General features: G+C 42.7%; 2 long non-coding RNA genes across 3 annotated transcripts in view; one reads left to right on the top strand and one right to left on the bottom strand.

Moving 5' to 3' along the window:
* Positions 1-12,479, bottom strand: part of LOC139907502 (uncharacterized) — a 73,098-nt gene that overhangs the window by 13,951 nt on the left and 46,668 nt on the right. The window lies entirely within an intron of this gene.
* Positions 6,951-7,346, top strand: LOC121123434 (uncharacterized). The gene is made up of 2 exons (XR_005866000.2): positions 6,951-7,230; positions 7,290-7,346. It is a non-coding gene; the product is annotated as an uncharacterized lncRNA (long non-coding RNA).

The following is a 12,479-nucleotide window of genomic DNA, read 5'->3' as shown; positions in this document are numbered from 1 at the left end:
AGCCTACAGAGGTGATTGACTTAGAGACTTCTTCCGTGCCCAAGGAATCGATGCGGATTGAAGGTACAACCCCACCAACACGTCCTGCTGAAATGTCTACTCCGAATTGCAACGCAAGACATAGACGGGAACTGAAAAGACCGATTGAGGCCGAGGAAACGCCTGTTTCTAAACGCACCCAAAGGCCTGTAACAGTCCCAAAATTGAGCTCGGGAGGGAATATTATTAATAATAATAATATACACACAACCCTTACCCCCTGCTCTGCCTCTAATGACTCCCCGGTCCCTCAAGGACACACCCAACCACAACCGTTGTTGGCACCCCATGATCATGCCCAAATGATGGATAACCTCACTAGGGCCATGGGCGTTCGACTAAACCGGATGCCTACAAAAGGTCGAAGACGTACTGAAGCTACCATTAGGCAGCTGACACCACCCACGACCTTACAAACACCACCTCCTGATACAGCCACGGGAGAGCTAGAGCAAGCCAACCTTGCCTCCTCTAACTGGGCTGCTAGAGCACAGGCCATGTTATTACTTCGTGCTGCAGTCAGTACCCCCATGACCCACCCCCCAGATTATGTCTGAGCTTGAGAGTCAGGGTGTCTGTCAGCACGTTGTAATAAATAATGCCCATACTAATAATAACAATATCAATACTACATCTCCACAGACTATTGTCCTCCCTCTGCCCCTCCAGCTAGTGAGGACAATGCAAAGGATAGGATGATCAAAAGACACCTGGGTACTCTATCCTACAGAGAACAACTACTTACGGATGCCCCCGATGTAAGATCTTGGGTACAGACTAACCCTCTATATTTACCCTTTGCATGTGTACGCTTCTCAAGCTATCTGAAGGACAGGTTACAGTCTGGCTTAAAAACAAGACACAGTGATGTAGTGACTAACCTCCATCGGAGGCTAAACTACCGAACTACGTCCACTATCCCTAGATCCCTATCACTGCCTGGCTATAAGCTGTTAAGACGGGAGTATAGGAAGCCGATAACCAATTCTCTCATTAGTAGCCTGTCTCAGCTATTAATCCAGCATCCTGGACCTCGACTCAATGACCTACTGAAGGTTATCGTGGAGTCCATGGTTGGGTTGATCAAGAATAGGGCCCTTAATGACCGACCTAGGCGGATAACACCCTCCTTAACTGCAAAGTCAACTTTTGCAAAGTGCTTGAGCCAGGATTTCCCCAGGGCCGCTAGGGCCATTCTCCAAGGTGACCCCCTTGAAGATAATAAAAGGATGCCAGCTGCGTTTGCTGCACCCTGGAAGTCTTACTTTGAGCAAAGCACAAACCTCCTCAGGTGTATGTGTCTGCCATCAAAAAAAGCGGGTCAAGGACCCCTCTGCTGGAAAGGCACAGCCATGCAAAAGCTGGACAAAGTGTGGCTTACTTCAGTATTCAACAGTGCATTACTCACAGGTACTTTGCCTGACGTCTTGCTAAAAGCAAAAACGACGTTCATACCAAAAGTACCCACCCCTACAGCATGGTCTGATTATAGACCCTTAACAGTCCTCCCTCATATAACTCGAGTCCTCCACAGGATTCTTGAGAAGAGGTTGAGGATTGTCCCTTACAATAGGGTCAGAAGGCCTTCAGGAAAGTCGATGGCATCTCTGAAAACACCTTTGTGCTTGATGAGGCCATCCGGCATTCTAAGAGGTCATTTGAATCTATTTCTTTGGCTTTCCTTGATATAAGGAAGGCCTTTGACTCTGTGAACCACCAGTCAATCGTGCGTGCACTCACCAAGGCTGGGGTTCCACATGAGATTACCAAATATCTGTCATACGTCCTGTTGCATGCTCGGACAGAGTTCAATAACTTGACTGAAGTGGGTTTTGGTTCGGGTATCCTCCAGGGCGATCCGATCTCCGGATTAGTATTTAATCTGGTCATTGATATGGTCTTGGAGGATATGGTTTCCAGAGTCCATTTCGGTTGAATGGAGCTGAGTTGTCGTGCTTGCTATTTGCCGATGACATTGTCCTGATATCCTCTGACAATAATGGTTTACAGGCATCGGTAAACTCTTACATTGCTGCTGCTGCTCGTGTTGGTTTAACACCCAATGCAGCCAAATGCGCCAGCCTTACAATAAAGGGGCTGCGGAACCAAAAACGTTTTGTGGTTGACCTTGAGTCCACGATTAAGGTGGGGAATACTTGTATGCCCCAACTGAAATCAGGCGACTTGTATAAGTACCTTGGGCTTAATTTCTCCTCTGACAGGTTGTTAAGATCGTCCCCTTCTAAAAAGGCCGTGATGATGCTTAACCGTTTAAGGACTGCTCCTATAGCATCATTCCATAAATATATAATCCTGAGGGACCACTTGACCTCCAAACTCACTTTTGAAATTGTGAGGGGAAAGGTGTCTCAAGGTGATTGCAAAGTGATAGATGTGGAGATACGAAAAGCAGTAAGGGAATGGACTGGTCTTTTCCATGATACACCTACCGATTTTTTCCATGCAAAAATTGCTGATGGGGGGCTCGGGATCTTTGAATTTGTGCCAAGAGCGATCTTGGCAAAGAATTCGCGGATTCAGGCCTTGAACCCGTCAAACGACCCTGTCATAAAAGCAATATTGCAGTTAAATCCAGCACAATATACCTGCAAACGTGTTATTGTGAGAGGATGTCAGCTGCAACAGCATTCTACCCTCGATAAGCTCTATGCTGATAACCTTGCCTCCCATGTGGATACAAGGGGATTGGCGTCTGCTGCCCAGGGAATGAAGAACTTTGGGTTCCTCTGGTCCTACCAGAAAAAAGTCTGATTTTCAGTTCCAATCTGCAGTTCAGATCATGGCTGGGTCAGTAAAGACTAAGAGTAAGGCAGCCAGGTTTACCCAATTTAATGACAGCAACTACTGCCCATCCTGCCCAGGGATAATATGTAACTTGGGACATGTCCTGCAGGGGTGCATAAAGACGGGTAACCTACGCACAGGTCGGCATGACGCCATACAATCCATGGTGTCAAAGTCACTTGTAAAAAGGGGTTTCGTTGTGGTTGAGGAGAATGTTATCCCCTTTGAAAATACAACAATAAAGCCCGATATGGTCGCCATTAAAAACAATGTTGGGTATATTATCGACCCTCCCAATCGTGAGTGACCAGGGAATCCTTGCCGACTATGAACTGCTGAAATCTCAAAAATATGGGTCCCCAGAAGCTATTAATGCTATAAGGTCCCATCTCAAGTTGAGCACTGAGGTTCAACTGTCTGTGCTACTGATAGTAGCCAACTGGAGGGGGTTAATCTCCAAAAACTCATACGTTTCCTTGAGTGAGACATTAGGGATGCCCTCTTCATATATCCAGTTCATACAGCTCAGGATCCTCTCGTGTGGGTACCATATATTTAGGTCATGGTCGCCTGACTATGAGGCCGCCCACAGGTGAGGAATCCCATACGTCAGAAGGCCATGATTATCACCATTTTATACTTTTCTGATTCTGAGGTATGCTTTGCTCCTACACTGTAATCTTGAGTCGACGTATTTGTCCACCCTGTTACAATTGGACATTTTCGTGATGTGTTTCTTTTTGTTCCTTTTTCATCCTTTAATACCTTTCTAACCTACACATGTAATGTATTCTAATAAGTAAATAATATATAACCCCCCCCCATATATGATGACTCTCACATGACTTCATTGTAATGGATGTAGCATTACTGCGGTGTCAGGGGTTTACTTAGCCTGTGTATGACTACAACCTTACCCACACACCCCAAAACCATACTCCTACCCCATCCTTTTACCTCTATAAAACCCTAAGATTTGCACTCTTCTTCTATTTATAGGCTGAGGGTGTATATCCTACTCTCATCTCGATAACCTATGTATGAGTGTATGTAAGAATCTGAACCCTACGGATGTGGATCAATGGTTACGGTCAGAGCCATAAGTGCCAAGTACCACTTCCTCTTCCTCATGGATCGCCTATGGCATGCTTTATATCAATGCCCTGGACAATTTCCTTTCCATACCCTTGGGTTTAATCATGGACTTCATGTGGCAAACCTATCTAAGTGTCTCCTTCATTTTACTTTTCTCATGGGAGATACTTAACCACTTAATAGTGCTGCATCCTTCCTGAAGCAATGCCGACATCTATTAAGCTTGTATATATTATGTATAGATTTAGTGATGTCTACATTTAATTATTTATTAATGTGTGTATTATGTTGCCGAGCAACTGCCTTGTTTAATGTATGTATATAATAATATGTCCTGTATGAGGTATAACCTTTGTATATTAATAACGTTATATCTCGGACTCTTACTTACCTAATGTGAACCATAGTCTCTATTGTATATGCATACACTAATGCATATCTCAACACTCGGATATGGAAAACACATTCTCATACCTTTACAACGTGTAAATATATTAATACCTCTTACTTCCTCTCTTACCAAACTCCAAGGCCACCTTTGTATACCCAGGTCTTTTTAAATGTGGTCGCCTCTCGTTTGCCTAATTCTTTGTTGTTGTATATATTTATATTACTTTCGATAATTTCGTGTTCGTGTTTTACCTTTATGTATTATGTATGGGGTAATGCTCGGCAAAGTTATTTTTCTTATGTAATGTGTGTATTTTATGTCAATAAATGTTTGGGGGAATTGGGAGGGAGAACAGGTTCGAGAATGACAGCCCGTGGTGGGGCTATACAAAACATAGAGTGCACTATGTGGCACTGTAACAACAATGATTGCAAGGGCTTGAGACCCAGTGCTCCTGAATACTGGGCAGGGTTATCACCGTACAGGTGATAACTTTTTAACGAAAATGTATTAATAATTTAAAGGACAGAACAGTTGTGATTCTCGTTCCTGTTTTCGTTCCTATATCAATCATTAGTAGCCAAATGCCTCGTCATCTAATTAGTGACGCGCATATTCATGTTCGGCTATCAATTAACAGTCAACTCAGAACTGGCACGGATAAGGGGAATCCGACTGTCTAATTAAAACAAAGCATTGTGATGGTTGGAGAGCAATGATGACACAATGTGATTTCTGCCCAGTGCTCTGAATGTCAAAGTGAAGATATTCACCCAAGCGCGTAAACGGCGGGAGTAACTATGACTCAACTTCAAGCACTAAATGTGAGCATAGAACATTGCCATAGCTTCGGGGCTATTACAAGTCTGTCTCCTGCCCAGTGATATGAATACCTCAAAGAATTTTATAGTGAAATTTAATTCGATCAAGCACAGGTAATGGCGGGAGAAGAGTATGAAATATGAAAAGGAAAAATATTAGCCAAGCCTCGGATGGGGTCGATCCCGCAAAAAGGGAGCCCCAAATTCCTCTTCTAGCGAAGAGTCTGAGGAGCACCTGCCTTTGGGTAAGGACTCTGAATATTCATACTTAAACAAAATACAAATACATTCAGTGACCGAATCTGACAAAGCATCAGACACGAGTAGTCGCCCTAGGACTAGGGGAGAGACACTTGTATGTGTCTTTTGTAAGGAGGATGTTCGAAGTTTCAAGTCCAGAAGGGGTTTGTCAATACACCAAAAAGAGTGCACCCCAAGGAATGGAACGAGATATAGGTCAAGAGATCAAGCTGTCGGATAATATCGAAGGCGCAACAGGCGTTTACCCCAGAAGCTCAAGAAATGATGGCCAATTTAGAAAAAGAGATCCTGATCCAGCATGGAGCAGACTCTGTTAGGGTGATGAACGCGGAAATACAGAAGCGTCTCCCGTATAAACTCCTTATTGGTACCATCAAGAAGAGAAGAGCTTTGCCTAGCAGCAAAGCGCGGGTAGAACAGCTCTGTGCGGACATCACACCAAATCCTAACTCAACTAAATTTGGTTCAGCATGGACGGAGTTAGAGGTAGATACCATGGTTGACGTCAAGAGAAGCCACGACGGTGACCAAGAAGACCTAACCTGGAATCTTGCGAAGCTATTCTACGGCCGTTCTGTCGAGTCTATTGAGGCTAAACTTCTGTCAAAGGAGTTCAGAGCGGTCGAGGAATTAATGCAAATGGAGGAGACTGAAGTAAGTGAAACAGATGACGCAAACATCACTGAAGAAGAGAGGTGGATTGATCATGTGATCCCATCAACACCCACATGGAATAGGCCAATGGCTCATGGATGTGCTTGTGGGGCAGCACCCAAATGAACGAGGGGTCCTAGATGACTTCCTGGATGGTCTTGGATTCGTATTATTAAGTAAGGATTCCACTGACATCCCTGGTGATGCACAGATGCTGGACAGCTCTGGATGCCAGTTATCCAACATGCTAATCGCAAAATGTATCGATTCAAAGCTTGGGGTGTACAGATGTGAATACAATGAATGAGGGTGTGTGTGTTGCCTCTCCTAACAAAGGAATACCTGAGGACAATAAAGAAGCACCCCCTCAGAGTGCTGAGGACAACCTTGATGGTGGGAAACTACACAAAACAGTTGAACATGTCCCCATTAAGAAGAGTCAATCATTAAGGAGCATCTTAACCATCCAACATATCCCCAGCTTTAAAAAGGCTTGTGGGGATTGTAAAGAGAGACTTGCTCCTGTTAAAACAGTACCAGACGAATGCCCTCCTGGTCCCAGAGACCACCAGGGGCCTCCTGTGAAAACTGTAATCAATGGTAGCCATAATAATGGAGACAAAACGGAGCATGATGCTCCTGGTTTCACCCCATCATCTAACATTACCCCACCTCCTTCTAGTCCCAACTCAACGTCATCATCTTGTGTCAGGAACGTTCGGGAGGGCTCAGTCACTGAGGTTGACTTTGATGATGCAATCTCAACCGACCGGAAAACAAAGTTCCATGACTACCGGACGAACAGAACTGGCTCACATTCCTTACCAGGTTATGTTCGGAAAAAGAAGAAATCTACCCGTAAAAAGGCTCCTCAGGAGCAGTCTAATACATTTTTCTTGTTGCCCATTGGTTATTATTATTTATTTACATTGAATTTATATTCAAAAACGTAGAGTCAGCTTATGAAAATGAATGAAAACAGTTGAAATGACTATGGATCACGTAACAAGAAAAAATAATAAACTAATAATTTCCTCTTCCCCCAATGAGTAGTATTTACAATAAATATCAGTGATAACTATAAATTGCATATGCCGAAGCACCAAACATAACTTCTACTAGCTCACGCCATTTTAACAGCTTTATTCCAAATAGGGTTGATAAGTACTCTCCTTAATTTTTCATTAATTAGAATAGATTAATAAGTTGTTTATATATTTTAGTTATTTACTCTGACAGGATCAACATAACTCATTCCCAATCAATTTCAAATATGAGTGTAAATATATTCTGTAGTTAAATAAGTTATATTAATCAAGACATATACGTCATAGCCAATTAACAAACAATAAAACATTGAATAAAAACGTGGAGAAGGGAGATTGGAATTTCCAAAATTCTTATGAGGCTTTAATTAAGTCCACTGGGTGCTCGGAATTATCAAATCATTTCTACATTTCCATTCTAAGGGGAAAAATAATTCACCTTCAATGTTCAAAAGCACTAGTAAGTATAATTCATAATAATATGTTTGTTTCAAATCATTTTCCAATAATTAAAACAAATCATAATGTTTATTACATTTCTATTTGCAGGGAAGAAAATCAGACCAATGTTCTAAATCTCGTTTTATTTCAAATATATAATTTGTGATTTTTTCAAGATAAAGAAAGAGATGAAAAATGAATGGAAATGGAAACAAATTCAAAGCAAGAATGATAATACGATTATTATTTTTATTTAAGTTGTTTAATTTAATATTTTTTTAATGAAAAAAATAACTTGCCTTCATAATTGTTTTTTTTTTTTTAAATTATCTTATGAATTTTGGTTTTTCATAAGATGGTATATATTATCTTATTTTACCTTAAGAGTCGATTGTTTAGACCCGCTCTTATCCCGCGGTTAGGTCAACTTTTAGTTTTATGATCAAAACTTAAGTATCTTTAACTTGGAGCAATTTTTTTTTTCCAAATTAGAACACATATTAGTTTTAACTCTTACTAACAATTTTAAAATCGTCTTGTAAATCAAAAAAAAATTGAAAAAAAATGGAAGAACTTAAATCAAAAAAAGTGCTTTGATTAAAACAAATTGAAAAAAAAAACTTTTTTAAGTCAAATTCGATCTGAAAAAAAAAAAATGATAAGAAATGAAATTCAAAGTCTTTAACAAAAAAAAAAAGCAAAGTCAATTGAAAAAAAAAAACAAATAGATAAACTTCAAAGTTAAAAAGAAAACTTCGAAGCAAATTCCATTTTGCTCTGAATGCTCTGAGTACTCTGAATGTCAAAGTGAAGAGATTCACCCAAGCGCGGGTAAACGGCGTGAGTAACTATGACTCAACTTCAAGCACTTAATGTGAGCATAGAACATTGACATAGCCTCAGGGCTATAACAAGTGTGTCTCCTGCCCAGTGTCATGAATACCTCAAAGAATTTTATAGTAAAATTTAATTCGATCAGGCACAGGTAATGGCGGGAGTAGAGTATGAAAAATATGAAAAGTAAAAATATAAGATATGCCTCGGATGGGGGTCGATCCCGCAAAGAGGGAACCCCAAATTCCTCTTCTAGCGAAGAGTCTGAGGAGTACCTGCCTTTGGGTAAGGACTCTGAATATTCATACTTAAACAAAATACAAATTCATTCAGTGACCGAACCTAATGAAGCATCAGCCACGAGTAGTCGCCCTAGGACTAGGGGAAAGACGCATGCATGTGGCTTTTGTGAAAAGGGTGTTCGAAGTTTCAGTTCCGGAAGGGGTTTATCAACGCACATGAAAAGTGCGCACCCCGAGGAATGGAATGAGATCAAGGTTAAAAGATCATGCTTTCGGAAAGCACCAAGAACGCAACCGTTTACCCCAGAAGCTCAGGAAATTATGGCAAATTTAGAAAAAGAGATCCTGATCCAGCAAGGAGCAGACTCTGTTAGGGTGATGAACGCAGAAATACAGAAGCGTCTCCCGTATAAACTCCTTATTGGTACCATCAAGAAGAGAAGAGCTTTGCCTGAGAGCAAAGTGCGGGTAGAACAGCTCTGTGCGGACATCACACCAAATCCTAACTCAACTAAAATTAGTTATGCATGGACTGAGTTAGAGGTAAAACCATGGTTGACGCTATGAGAAGCTACAACGGTGACCAAAAAGACCTAGCCTGGAATCTTGTGAAGCTATTCTACGGCCGTTCTGTCGAGTCTATTGAGGCTAAACTTCTGACAAAGGAGTTCGGAACGGTCGAGGAAGTAAGGCAAGTGGATGAGACTGAAGTAAGTGAAACGGATGACGTGAACTTAACTGCAGAAGAGAGGTGGATTGATCATGTGATCCAATCAACACCCAATGCTAAGAAGGTCTTGGCAGAAAATAGAGACTCAGTCGCAAGGACGAAGAGTAGGAGTGAAAAGATAGGGAAAAAACGAAGCAGGTAGGCTGATGACTCCCTGGATCTTTTGGATGATAATCCAAGAGCAGGGTTAAAGTTATTCAGACCAGCTGTGGAAACCCTTCCTCTACAAACCCCTTCTCCGAAGTCCAAAAGTGCTGTTAGCACTGCAAGCCAGACTGAACAAGTCTTGGTGGAGTGTGATCTCCCTGAAACACTATTTGCAAGTCAGGATCCCAAGGCATCTTCTGAAGAAGGTGAGCTGTCTGAAGCAGATCTTATGGAAATTGCATCCAATGTTCCCTCCTGTGAGAGCAGTATGCTCGGAATGTCTGAGCATGAGTGTCTAAATGAATCAGTTAACACGTGGGTAAGAGGCTGTAGGCTGAGATCTTCCATTGAAGAAGACACCCACAAGGGCTGTGAAATTAGGGCAAGGATTGTATCACATACAGGGGCAAATAAGAAGGCGAGCAACAAGAAAAGGAAGAATAAGAACAAAAAGAAAAAGGTGATCGAAAATAAAGTTAAAGAACTAAAGAAAGACACCAGTAAGACGTGCCGAACAAAAAAGGCTAAGGTTGAGAGAGGAGCAATGGATCGTATCCGGGCACTTGAGGTGCGCATGGATCGTGCTCTGGCCAAGATCACCTCCACATTACAGGCCCTAGCAAGGTCTGGCCTAAGACCCATCAGTGAGAAGGGAATGAATCCCAGAAGAAGTCCGAGGACGACTCATGGTGGTAGGTATGAAGTGAAGTTTGACGCGCAACGCTTTGGTAATGATAGGAGGGACTTGCCAGTGGAAAGGCCTTCGATTCGAAGAAGCACTCTGAAGCTGAGGCAAAAGTTCGTTCAGCATGTCCAGATGCAAGAGAAGTCTGGTAAGTTTGCAAAGGTAAAAAGGGGGCGGTGTAATAAACCCGTAGTTATTCCGAAGCCAAGATCTAGTGACAGACAATTGAGGAGTGTAAATGGTTGGGAGAAGGTGAGAGGGCAGAAAGCCCCCCACCCAAATCTGGACGTAAGACACGTGAGTGCAGCCAGTGCCCAGTCCATTGCATGAATCAGTTTGCAGCACTAGAAGAGGTAAGGGATACAATGGCGACAGCCAGGGAATGCATCGTCGAACCTGCAGCCAAAGCTTCTTACAAACAGGCACTGCTCAAAAAGGCAGCGGACATTGTTGGTAAAAAGCCTAAGAAAGGTGTAAATCCTCAAAATCGGAAAGCAGTTTATGCTTCGACGCAAAGAAGTTGGGTGAAGGATCGGACCAAGTTGGTTCAGAAGATCCTCGAAGGAAAATCAGTTCTTGAGGAGGCGAAGCCCCCACCAGAGGAAGTACTGACGGAATGGGAAAGTGTATTTCGTGCACCATCTGTTGAGGATGGCAGGGACCCTGTTGCAATAATCGACCCCATGGAGGGCCTCATGAATGAGGCCACCATAGAGGAGGTACGAGCAGCAATCCCGGAAAGATAATACATCACCCACACCTGATGAGTGATGAGTGATATCAAGAAACTTGACATAACTTCCCTAACAAGGTGGATCAATAAGTTCATTACTGAACGGAAAATTGATCGCGAACTCTTAGTCGGTAAGGTCACACTTATTCCAAAGAAGGCGAACCTGTCGGTGGCGCAAGACTTCCGCCCAATAACGGTCACTTCCATGATAACGAGGACCTTTCATAGACTACTCGCTAAACGCATGATGGCCCTACTGTCACCAGCTTATCAAAAAGCATATAGATCAGTCAATGGTACTTCCGAAAACCTTTGTGTTTTGCAGGGAGTCTTGGAAGACCCCAGAACTTCAATAAGACCGCTGAGCATTGCGTTTGTTGATTTCAGCAAAGCATTCGACTCAATTAGTCATGAATCCCTGATGAACGGGCTGAAGAGATCTGGTGCACAAGGAGCGTTAATCGATTATGTGAAATATGTTTACGAGAATGCTGTTGTGATGGTGAAGAGAGGTGCGGAGTGCAGAGTACAAAGTGGCATATTGCAAGGGGATCCATTAAGTGGTCTGTTATTTAACTTGGTCTTAGACTGGGTGATTTCAGATCTCGATGAGTCTATTAATTACAAGCTAGGCGGGAGGCATCCAATTGGGTGTATGCTCTATGCTGATGACGCTGTTCTTTGGCTGATTCCCCGGAAAAACTGCAAACTCAGTTAAACAGGTTCATTGAATCTGCTGCGAATGTTGGCTTATTACCGAACGCGCTGAAGTCAAGTACTCTAAATATACAAACAAATCCGGGAAGAAAATAATTCTTTGTTGTGAAAGAACCATTTGCAACATTGAATGGGGGTGAAGTGCCTACAGTTAGCGTGACAGTTGCATACAAGTATCTGGGGTTAAAGGTCACCCATGAAGGGTTTGCACACACAGATGTGTTGGGAGATGTCAAAAGATGTCTCAATAATATCAACGATTCCGGTCTACTGCTGTACCAAAAGATTATTGTGTTGCGGCAGTATGTCTTACCCAGGTACCAGTATCAGCTTTGTGAATAGATGGCTCAAAACTGAGATCGAACTTCTAACAAGTACAGCAGTAGAATTCGCTCAGACCTACCCCGACAGAAGTGATGACAGCATGAGTGATCATGTTTGTATGAGGTTCCCATACCGTCCTCATAAATCTGTACTGAAACGGCTTCAAAATCCTGACCTTGTACGAAAACTAAAGGCAGTGATTTCAACTCGGAGACGACTTGATAATACCCCTACTGAGGTGTCAAGTGACTCCAATGCCAGCTCTCGTCTTGTCAACATCACCACAGATACTTCTGTGTCTGCGACCGATTCGCTAGTTGCTCCTCAGGAGCCTACACAGGTGATTGACTTAGAGACTTCTCCCGTGCCCAAGGAATTGATGCGGATTGAAGGTACAACCCCACCGACACGTCCTGCTGAAATGTCTACTCCGAATTGCAACGCAAGACATAGACGGGAACTGAAAAGACCGATTGAGGCCGAGGAAACGCCTGTTTCTAAACGCACCCAAAGG

The sequence above is a fragment of the Lepeophtheirus salmonis genome, unplaced genomic scaffold (assembly GCF_016086655.4).
Source record: "Lepeophtheirus salmonis unplaced genomic scaffold, UVic_Lsal_1.4 unplaced_contig_4165_pilon, whole genome shotgun sequence".
NCBI classification, from domain to species: Eukaryota; Metazoa; Arthropoda; class Copepoda; order Siphonostomatoida; family Caligidae; genus Lepeophtheirus; species Lepeophtheirus salmonis.
The sequence above is the reverse complement of the archived record's forward strand: the minus strand, read 5'-3'. Positions and strand labels throughout refer to the sequence as shown.